The sequence below is a fragment of the Pagrus major genome, chromosome 19 (assembly GCF_040436345.1).
Source record: "Pagrus major chromosome 19, Pma_NU_1.0".
Lineage (NCBI taxonomy): Eukaryota > Metazoa > Chordata > Actinopteri > Spariformes > Sparidae > Pagrus > Pagrus major.
Window position 1 is genome coordinate 943608 of NC_133233.1, and position 11757 is coordinate 955364.

The following is an 11757-nucleotide window of genomic DNA, read 5'->3' on the forward strand; positions in this document are numbered from 1 at the left end:
CATGTCCCACTGATGCCTGTTACTATTCCAGTATCTTCCCTTCCCGTAGTTCTCTGCTTTGTCCCCTCAGTATAAGTCTGACAAAGGACCCAACCTTTGCACAAACTCCTAACATGAAAAATTAATTTAATAATGAGTAATTGAACTTGTGGCACAAATTACCACCACACTCTTACTCTCACACTCTTACTTTCATGTTCACAAATAATGCTCCCCTCTTTAAAAAATTACATTTTATTTTGTCCTTGCTAAATACAAAGACACCACTATATAGTATAGTACATGATGCCCTCAGAATTATCATACCAGTGCTGTGTTATATAAAACAACACAATCAACTCCGTCTGTGTTTTTACAGTAGAGGAGATTTTAAAGACTAAATGGGTGTCGATTTACCATATCAAATTCAGAAAACACACCTTTGATTTCACACAAAATATAACTTTGGAAAAAAGAAACAAAAAAGCGGGCAAAAACCTTGCGCTAAAATTCAAAAATACCTGATTTTGCGGCAAATATTTCTGAAAAGTCAAAGTTGCGAAAAAAAAAGTAAAAAGGGTCAATGACGTCGGAACAACGTCAAATTCGCGGTGATTGGTCAACTGGAGGGACCTACCTCTCAGGTAAGCACCCTACATCTCGTAACCGGATGTGCCGCCCACAGTCTCATATGCTTTCATGCAGTGTCGCTTGTTTATAGCAACTTAAACCCGTGGCGGGCGCTAAGTGGTTAATTTGTTCCGAAATTGGAGAAGTCCGAGTCACTGCGCTCTGCTACAGCTAGGGAAAATAATGGCATATGTAGAGGTAAGATAGCTCACCTGACTTTGTCGTTCCATTAAAATGAACGTGTCAGATAGTGTTTGTTCTGCATGAATTATTTCAAACTGCAGAATGAAAATTTTAAAACTTTAAAACATTAAAGAGTCCTATTTCCACTACATTGTCCTTAATTGTTGTTATATCTTCTATAGTAATTCTGAGCAAAGAACATCTATTTTACTATGAACTCTTGCTACTTGATATTTAGCCCATAAAGCCAGCACATATGAAATAATATTAAATATAAAATATTTCCATTGCTGAAACCTGCAGGGAGAGAAGAGGGTGCATGTGTAACAACGTGTCTTCATGCAGTGGTCTGACATTATCTGATTATAACTGGATTTATTGAGCAAGCCTAATGATAATAATAACAAAAAAATAATAGTTGCTTTGTAATTATATTGCATTAATATAACATGACATGACAGTAGACAGTAGTCAATTACTCTTGATAAAAAGAAACACCAGGGGGAGACAGATCCACTTTATAGGACAGTATTTCTGTCACTGTGCGGCTTCACATGTTAAGTTTCCTGTTTATCAGCTCTCATGTGACTACACTATCCACTCAGAGTCCAATGTGAACCAATTTCAACACATTATTATAGCTGTTTTAAAGATGCTTCTGGAAATATGTAACATGTTAATGCTAAATGTAAAACACTAGTATGAAAATAGGCAGTTGTAGATATACATGTAAAATACAACATTTTATAAATCAAATGAATTAACTTGAGCTGAAACACATGAATTAACATAACCTTGAAGTTAATATGATAATGATAGAATAAGTGAAAATAGTGAGGGAGAGAAGAGGGTGTGACAACTTGTGAATATATAGAGGTCTGAGTTACTATTATCTCCAAACAAGGGCAGTTATTGTGCAAACCTCAGCAATTCAGTTCTGTGCATAGTAATAAACATAACAACAATAACAAGCAAAACATTTTAACAACTGTCAATCAGGTGAGATGATGCCACTTTTGAAAACATTTTTCTTGGACAAAAAAAGTAGCAATTCGCCTAATTTTAGTGCAAAATTTGACATGATTAAGATTGTATTTCTGTAAATCATCATGTTATTTTTTCCATCTCTTCCATTTGAACACAGAGACCAGAGAAGGCCGAAGCGCAGAAAAATCCTGTGCCAGCAAAGTCTCCTCACCCCAGAAGAAGGCCCAGCAATAAAACAGCTGGGCATCAGTGTCCTATTTGTGGACTTACGTGGATATAATGCAGCATCTCAAAGTCACAGAGAAGGTGAAAAACAAAGAAGAGCTCAGTCTTTTAAGGAAGTTGGCTCACAGACAGTAAATATTTTGGAGATATTACCATTCACACACACACGCACATGGAATGGGGACTTTTTTAATATTACAGTGATAAATCCATAATGAATTGAGCAATCAGAGAACATTAGATACAGCTGAGGCCATGCAGGTGCAGCATGTTTCCACAGGAGAGAGGGAACCCACAGACCTGCTCCATTTGAAACTGCTGCCTGACCCACAACAACACACTTGGGATTCCACTCCTCATGCTGTCGACTTTAGTTTGCCAACAGTGTCAGAACCTTCCTGCTCATAACAACACACAACAACAGGAAGAAAATATGCAGTGAAACGGGCAATCAGTGAATCCTGCAAACACAGTGGTAGTGCTGAAGGTAAACAAAGATGATTTAGATTCTTCCAGACTGTAAATCATGCAAAGGTCATATGGGAGTCAAAGACCAAACCAAAGGGTATTGTAGGAGGACACTTAAACATTCAAAGTATTATTTCAAAACAAGATCAGGTTCAACACCTACTAACAGACTCCAATGTAGATTATTTATGTTTGATTGAAACATGGCTTAACTGTAATATCCCAACACATATGACTGAAGTATCAGGTTATGTATGCTTTAGGAAAGTTAGATTGATGGGCGGGGGGTGGGGAGGTGGGGGGGTGGCGGTTGTGGAGCAATGATTTATATAAGAGAGAGTTTTAAATGTGTTGAAATTAATCTGGACACACCTTTAGAGTGTACTGCTATTAATGTAGTGTTGTCAACAAAAATGAAATTTAATATTGTAACCCTATATAATCCTCCCTCACATGGTGTCTCATTTTACCAAGATCTAGACGAACTACTTAAACAACTAAATTGTAGCTGTGAAACTATATTCTTGGGAGACTATAATATAAACTGGTTGGACAAAGGCAGCAAGCAAAAATTAAAAACAATTCAAACCATAATTTTCAGCAAATAATTAAAGGACCAACGAGACTTACTAAAGTCAGCAAAACCCTTATTGACTTGGTCTTCACTAATAGAACTGAGAGAGTGACAAAGACATACAATTTAATCACAGGCCTGTCTGACCACAATATGGTTTTAATAGTTAGAAAACTTACCAAAAAACGTCTAAAATCCTGGTGCAATGGTAAACCAGAGTTTGCAGGTATTCCAAAGAACAAAACAACACAATTTGAAAATGAGTTACGATATATTAATTGGGACGATGTTATACAATCTTACAATGTAAACACCTCTTGTGATACAATGATGAAAACATTTACTGATCTGATGCAGAAATACATTCAGAAATTGAAACAGCCATGACGTTCCAGGGCTTCACCATGCTTAAATAAGGATATTCACCAGATAATGAAGAAAAGAGATCTCGCAAACAGTCATTGGTAACAAGAAATAATTCAGACACACTTATTTTCAAAGGCTTAAGAAATAAGGTAACAAAGGAGTTGCGTATGGCAAAAAGCTGTTACTTTATGCAACTAATTGCTGACTCAAAAGGGAAAAGCACAGCACTCTGGAAACATCTAAATATTTTGACCAATCGGGCATCAAATATGAAAAGATCTAACGTGGAACTGAATATAAATGGAAGAGTTGGTAATGATGTTTTGGAAATTTCAAACGAATTTAATACTTTTTTCATTAAATCAGTTGAGGAACTGGCGACTAATTTCTGACCAATTGAGTTCGAAGACATACAGAGAGATCTCTCGACTTCTTTTCATATTAAAGAGGTTAATCAAGGTTAATCAGTGAAATTGGTAAAGTTATAATGCAGTTAAGGCAATCTAAAGCTAAGGATTATTTTGGATTAGATACTTTATTTATTAAAAAACACAGTTCTGTTGTTCAAGTGCCAGTGACTCATGTAGTCAACTGCTCTATCAGAAGTAATGAATTTCCTGAGCCCTGGAAAAAGGCAATTATAACAAGGGAAGATAGGGTTAGGGTTAGGGTTAGACATACAGTACAACCAGAGGTGTCAAGTAACGAAGTACAAATACTTTGTTACCTTACTTAAGTAGAAATTTTGGGTATCTATACTTTACTGGAGTAATTATTTTTCAGCCAACTTTTTACTTCTACTCCTTACATTTTCACACAATTATCTGTACTTTCTACTCCTTACATTTTAAAAATAGCCTAGTTACTCGTGAAATTTTGCTGCACCTCTGATGCGCCTCCGGAGAGGCACAGTATTGGCGAACCGAATCAGTGTGAACGGATAAGCCGGCGGCGCGGAGCGGGGGCGTGTCGGTCTGGTGTTCACTGTCTGATAACTGTACAGATCCTTCACTCAACAAAATATAGATACAAAGCAACGTTACATGACCATACAACAGTAACGTAGTAACTGGTTGTGTCTTTGGCAACTTATATGAGGAAAAAAATACTGCAGTTATTCGTGGAGAAGTCCGACCGACTCTTTGTCACATTTCTGCCCGAAAAACAGCGTCCCCGGCAAAAAACTTTAACTCGCCAAATGTTTGTTGCGGTGAAGACTTCAGTGAACTTTCCCCCATAAACAGCCTCCCTCCCCGCAAGTGATAGAGTCAGACAGCATCCTGTTTACTGATGGCGATTATGTAATTAAGAAAAAAACTTAACTTTGTCATTTTACAGGATGTTTGGTGGGTCAGGATCCCAATCACAGCACATTATAACAGCATCCATATGATTATAAACAGTCAGCGGATACATGTTTAGATTAACAGGAGGACACCGGGGAAAACACATTGAAAAAAACACACACGTCATCATCATGACGTGTACCGTCACGCCTCTTTTGGAGCTGCGGCGCCGACTTTCTGTGTGAATTACACTCTTTTACACTCTTTTTTGTATGTACTTTAAAAAAACTGTTTTCTAATGTAACATTAACTTGATATTGACATTAAAAAATGTTTTAATACATAATCCATGTCTTATTATAAATTAGGTTGTTATGGTATCAATCTGAAAGGTAAAACCATGGAATTTTACTCAATGGCCTTTGTGCCCTGTCATGTGGCCTTGGTGCCCCTAAAATGACGAAATTCCAACCCTGTCCGACACCCTATTGGTTTGTACGCGATCCATCGCCCCATAACATTATAGTCATTATGGCCTTTAGAAAAATGTTTTTTTGGGGAGGTGGGGTAGCACTATAGGCCCCTGTGGCGCAGCCTAAGCTTTTGTCCTTAATGGCATTTTTTCCCCTTACATTACTTTTACTTTTATACTTTAAGTAGTTTTGAAACCAGTACTTTTACACTTTTACTTGAGTAAAAAGCTTGAGTTGATACTTCAACTTCTACAGAAGTATTTTTAAACCCTAGTATCTATACTTCTACCTGAGTAATGAATGTGAATACTTTTGACACCTCTGAGTACAACTGACAACAATGCTGTCCTCTTAACACATAAGTGCTTAGTACATCTACAGCCCGATCTTATTATCACCACCTGGGAACACAGGATTGAACTGGCACCTGTCTGATCACATGGCTGCATCTCTAGCCCATATGGTATTATTGCCTTAAAAAGACAATACATTTCCTTAGAAATTATTTTTGCACCTTGCAAATAATCCAGGCTGTTACTGATGATGCAAACTGGGGCTTCATACGGACAATACAATTACACAGTGTATGAAGTATGTATGAAAAAAAATTCCATAACATTGTATACACACATTTACAGATGGTTGGATAGTTTCTGGCCAGAAACACCTCCTTTCTTCTGGAAAACAGATGTCAGCTGGGGTAAAAGATTGTCCAACTGTACCATGAAGTTTGTCTCAAGTGGAAGTGTAATCTGCTGGAATTCAGCATTTATCTGTTAGAAGTTAAAAGAGTAGCTTGCCATAGAGTTCTTCTGCCCCCAAGTGGCCAAAATAAAGAACTGCTTCCTCTACAGGAGCTTTTCTCTCTCCAAATGTTGGTCATCTTTTGTTTTACCTTATCAGACGTTAAATTTTAACAGCTGCAAACTGAAATTGCATAATAAGAATAGGGGAAAAGGCAAGCATGTGTTTACCTCATCAATATGAAAGAATGCAGGCCACCTGGCTTTAAACTCTCCGGCTGCTGGGTTTTGCTTCACCATCTCACTGTTTCTTTGTCTGACATCATTCGAAAGTTCAACTCTCACATTTTCCAGACTTTCATCTGTGAGGGTGTGATGGATGTGATTGATACTGAACCCTTGCCAAAACTTTGACCACATTTGAAACCAGACAGACCAGGTAAATATTCCTACTTATATCTGCATCAGACAACACAATGTTAACTTCACGGTTGACATTTCCTCCAATAAAGTAATGAGGACATTAGTGTTCTGTTATTTTGTCACTTTTTGAATTAAATTCTTGTGAATTTGGATAAAACTGGTTTGAAACAAAACAATTAAGAAATCTATACTCATGTTCATAGAACAATTTCTCAACAATTAAGTAATGTAAATAAAGTTTTATGTCATTTGTTCATAAAGTATGTGTTTTTCCTGTCAACTTATACTATACTATTTGTTTGGTCTGATATAGATTTAGAGCATTTAAACCCTTGTGTCTTCACCTTGAGTACACAAATGTTAAATGTTGAATATTCCTTTTTCATTCAATTGTTATGCTGTGTCACATCATGTAAATTTTACTTTCTTTCACCACCGTCACACAGAGAAAATGACGGCGTTGACAAAAACAACAAACCTACGGGAGCTTTTTTGACCTTTTTTCATTTAGCAGATGTGCAGAGTTGTAGGGTGGTCCTCAGGAATATAGCTGACTATCTATTTGTGTGATTTTACTGCTAAATTATAAATAGATTTTTGTGTAATGGTAGTTTGGATGCCTCTTTCATTTTATTTTATTCCAGGCTGTTAAGTACAAACGCCTCAAGACATATTCGCCATCACAAACCCCTGCTTATGGTAAATATACCATATTTCATCATATTTCCATTGCACAGTCAGTAGTGTAGATGTCAGAGTTAGATGTTAACTACTATCTGATATTATTTTGCTTCTGGATTCTTTCTCTTCAGAAAAAATGGTCAGGGATTATCAAGGCCACGTTGCAGGTGCCAACCCCACAAAAAATGCTGGAAAACGCTAAACAGCGTGCGCGATGGAAGCGCAATTGTCTGAGGTGTGATTGGATTAAAGTCTGCAGTAACTGAAGGAACTTTCAGCACCATGAATGAGGAGGACTTTGCTGTCCTTCAAGACAGTATTGAGGGCTCCCTTGGAAGTCAAAAGATGTCATGATCATCATAATGATATAATTGAAATATTAAGGAGATAGATGAAAAGAGACTTAGACTACGATTTAGACTTGACTTTATTGATCCCTTTGGGATGACTCCCTCAGGGAAATTGAATTTCCAGCAGGAAGCAGCACACAGGGCAGTTTGCAAACAACAACTACTTGCAAAGAGGTGTATAAAAATAAATATGTATATATATACACACACACACATATATATATATATATATATATATATATATATATATATATATATATATATATATATATATATATATATATATATATATATATATATATATATACATAAATGAGATAAAAAATAAACAATAAACTCTTAGCTGAAAATAAAGAATAAACAATAAATTCTTGGTTAAAAATAGAAAATAGAGATAAGAATAAAATAAAAATAAATATAGAGGACTGTATATGGCATTGTGTTATTGTACAGTGGATAAATACAAGATACAGTTCAGTCACCAAACAAAAAGTTACACTAAAATAAACATTGTTAGTTTACTTACTTTGTCGCTTGACATGATGCTGTTTGCAGTTTTAGGCTACCAACGTCGGTCTTGCTGTAAACAGTCACGTGAACAACGAGTAAAGAAACAATGGTAGTGTCACAGCATCAGCTGCAATAATGTGAAGAGTTCATGCGCGCTCCCGTGCCGGCTTGGCCGTTGGCTGCAGTTACCCTAACGGCCGCAATGGCCGTCGTGTCACTATCGAATCTTATTTCTTGATCCTGCCCCATGTCCCTTTAATTTTGTGGATTGTTACTCTTCATCTTGTGCCCTGATCAGGTTAATTAATAAGAAAGACAGATGATAAAGCTAAGATTCAACTATAATTCTCCTTGAGCATTCACATTTCAGGTCCGTCCTAATGTATATTTGTTAATTGATAGTATCAAGGATCAGGTAATACTGTATGTACTTTGCATGTACTTTGTCTTAGAGAATGTGGTAAAATTAATCCTTTATATTTTGTTTTTTGATCTTTTGTTTGTGTCAACACACACCTATGCACATAAATATGTATATATTATATCACTGTATACATATATTTGTGTGCATATATACTGTATATATATTTGTATAAATTATTCACCCCCTTGGATGTTTTCCTCTTATATATAAAAAATATACAAAACAAAACATTTTCAGAAATGGGGGAAAGCTGAAAATTCGGTATACAACAACTGTTGCCCAGGTTCTTCATCAGTCAAAGCTTTATTGTAGAGTGGCAAAGAGAAAGCCACTGTTGAAGAAAGCTCATTAAATCTCAACTAGTGTTCCCCCAAAGGCATGCGGGAGACTCCAAGGTCAACTGGAAGAAGTTTCTTTGGTCTGACGAGACCAAAATGGAGCTTTTTAGCTATCAGACTAGATGCTATGTTTTGCTGACACCAAACACTGAACATCACCACAAACATACCATCCCCACTGTGAAGCATGGTGGTGGCAGCATCATGCTGTGGGGAGAGGGTTTAATGAATGAAGCAAAATATATGGAAATCCTGGAGGACATCCTGATGCAGTCTGCAACTACTACTTGGGAGAAGATTTATTTTCCAGCAAGACAATGACCCGAAGCAAACAGCCAATGCTACACAGAAATGGTTTAAAGACAACAAGGTGAATGTTCTGGAGTGGCCCAGTCAAAGCCCAGACCTCAACCCAAAAGAGAATTTGTGGCTGGACTTGAAAAGGGCTGTTCACACTCGATCCCCGTTCAACCTAACAGAGCTTGAGCAGTTTTGCAAAGAAGAATGGAGTAAAATTGCAGTGTCCAGATGTGCAGGCCCGATTAAGATCTATCCACACACACACAGACTCAGTGATGTGATTGAGGCCAAAGGTGCATCTACTAAATACTGACTTTAAGGGGCGAAAATGCAATCATTTATATATTCAATTAATTTACATCAATTTGTAGAAATCTATTTTCACTTTGACATTGAAGAGTTGTTTTTTTTTGCATATTTTTTGTTTTGTATACATTTTCTATATTGTCCATGATTCCATTTCTAAAAGCAATGAAAAGGGGAAAACAAATATATATTTATATATGTTAATTGAGATATGAGATATCAATATTTGCTCTTATGGCAAGTATGGTGAACTCAATCAAAAGCAAAATGATTTGTGACAGAGCCCCAGCAGACCAGACTAGGAAATCCATTTAATTTGCTGAGTAGCACGTTACCTTCCCTTCATTAAATCGCCATTACATTGTGACTTCCGCCGGTAGGCTTTTAATGTGAAATCTAACAGGAAGTGGACTATCATAGAACAGCTCCGAGCCACCGCAACAGCTCCGTGCCACCACTGAAGTCGATTAAACAGGGTATAACAAGCGGCGTGTTCAGTAAGTATTAAGTATTTTCTTGAAATATACAGTAGCGTAATGCCATGACAGTTTGATGCGTTGTGTAGCCATTTATTTATTTACTAAAACTGTCGGCTTTCTTGTTTAAAGGTCGCTGTCTTGTTCATCTTTTAAAATGATGAGGCTTTTGTCTTTCATATGAGCTAACGCTCAAAACCTTTATTTACGTCTTCATCCACGTTCTGAATGACCCCCACAGGAAGTGCCTCTATATGTTGTTCACAATCACCAGCCTCCTCTATTGGTCACCACTGGTAATGACACATTAATATCAACACATCCCCCTTTCTTTGAAGTTATTAACTATGAGCATAAGAAAACATATGCCTTAACACACTTATGTAGTACCAGTACGATAAGTCAGAATTATTGTAACCACAATTACAACATTTCTCATTTCTATATCAACTTCTTGTAAACTGTTATCTCCAGCTTGTTTTTGTTGAACTGTTCACCATGTTTTCAATTAACACCAAGCTCTTATAGACAAATAAACACATTTCAAAACCATACTTTGTACAATCCTTCTTTCTTTTGTTTTGTTTTGTTCTGTTTTTGTTTTTTTAACATTAGAACCTCAGCATCCAATACACTGATTTAAAGATCAAGTTTAACTGGTCTTTTGATCTGACGTTCAGATCGCCTCAGTACAGGTAACTCTGTGGAAATATCACTTGTTTTCACCTGCACATGTCCATCTGATTTCAACTCAGGCACCGTGTCAGCCTGTGACACAGCATTCTTTCCATCTGCATCACCACACAGTGTCCCTTGAAAAGTCTCTCTGGTTTTCAGAAGGTTACGACGGTTCCTTCTGAACACATGTCCATCCTCAGTTCTCACTTCATAGGACCTTGGTCCTATTTCTTGAAGAACTGTCGCTTTCTGTTCTATGCATCCTGGTCTTGGATTCTCACCACATCATCCTTTGCAAGTAGTCTGAGAGCTTTTGTTGACTTGTCATAACGCTGTTTTTGTTTCCATTTCAAGTTCTACATTTTCGACTGAATCTCAGTTCTCTGTTTGCTCTCTGTGTAGTGGGGCAGTGTAGTGCGCAGCTTGCGATTCATCAAAAGTTCTGCTGGGGAGAGACCACAGTCAAGGGGGGGCAGACCTGTAGCTCAGCAGAGCTAAATATGGATCTGACTTACTATCTGTGGCCTTCTTCAAAAACTGCTTAATGATATGCACTCCCTTTTCAGCTTTGCTATTTGCCTGTGCATGCTGGGGACTGGATGTGGATGTGGATGTGCATGCTGGGGACTGGATGTGGTATCGACAGAGAGCTTGATACCTACACAAAGAGAAAAAAATTCAAGCAACATGGACCTCCAACTGCAACATTTACATAGAGCTAAACGGCACTCCAGGACAAGCAAAAGTGTTGATGGTCAGGAGTTTGAAGGATTTGGACAATCTTGCATAGGAGTACAACTCTGCCTTTATTCATGGTAGTTTGTGGTTTTCCAGTCTATATGTTTTGGTGGCTTATGTTCTGCCTCTGCTTTTTTCTAAATCTAGTGTGTCTTATAAATCTGACATCTAATCTGCATATTTTCTCTACTGACTTCATACCAAATGTCCTCAAGTATCCTTAAGTATGGAAGGTAGCTAAGCTTACTCCTCTACAGAAAAACAGGAAAGAAGCATTCACTGGATTGAACAGTAGGCCAATCAGTATTTTACCTGTCTTAGGAAAACCTATGGAGACAATTGTATTTAGGCAAATTCAAAACTATTTCTCTAGTAATAGTATCAATTCTGACTTTCAACACGCTTACAAAACTGGCTACTCAACATGCACTGCTCTCACGCAATTAACGGATGATTGGCTGAAACAAATTGACAACAAATTATTAGTTGGAACAGTGATGCCGGATTTTAGCGCAGCTTTTGATCTTATCGACCACGAATTGCTAATTATAAAACTAGCTGCTTATGGTTTTAAACTTCCAGCCATTAACTGGATGAAAAGCTACCTGTTTAACAGACA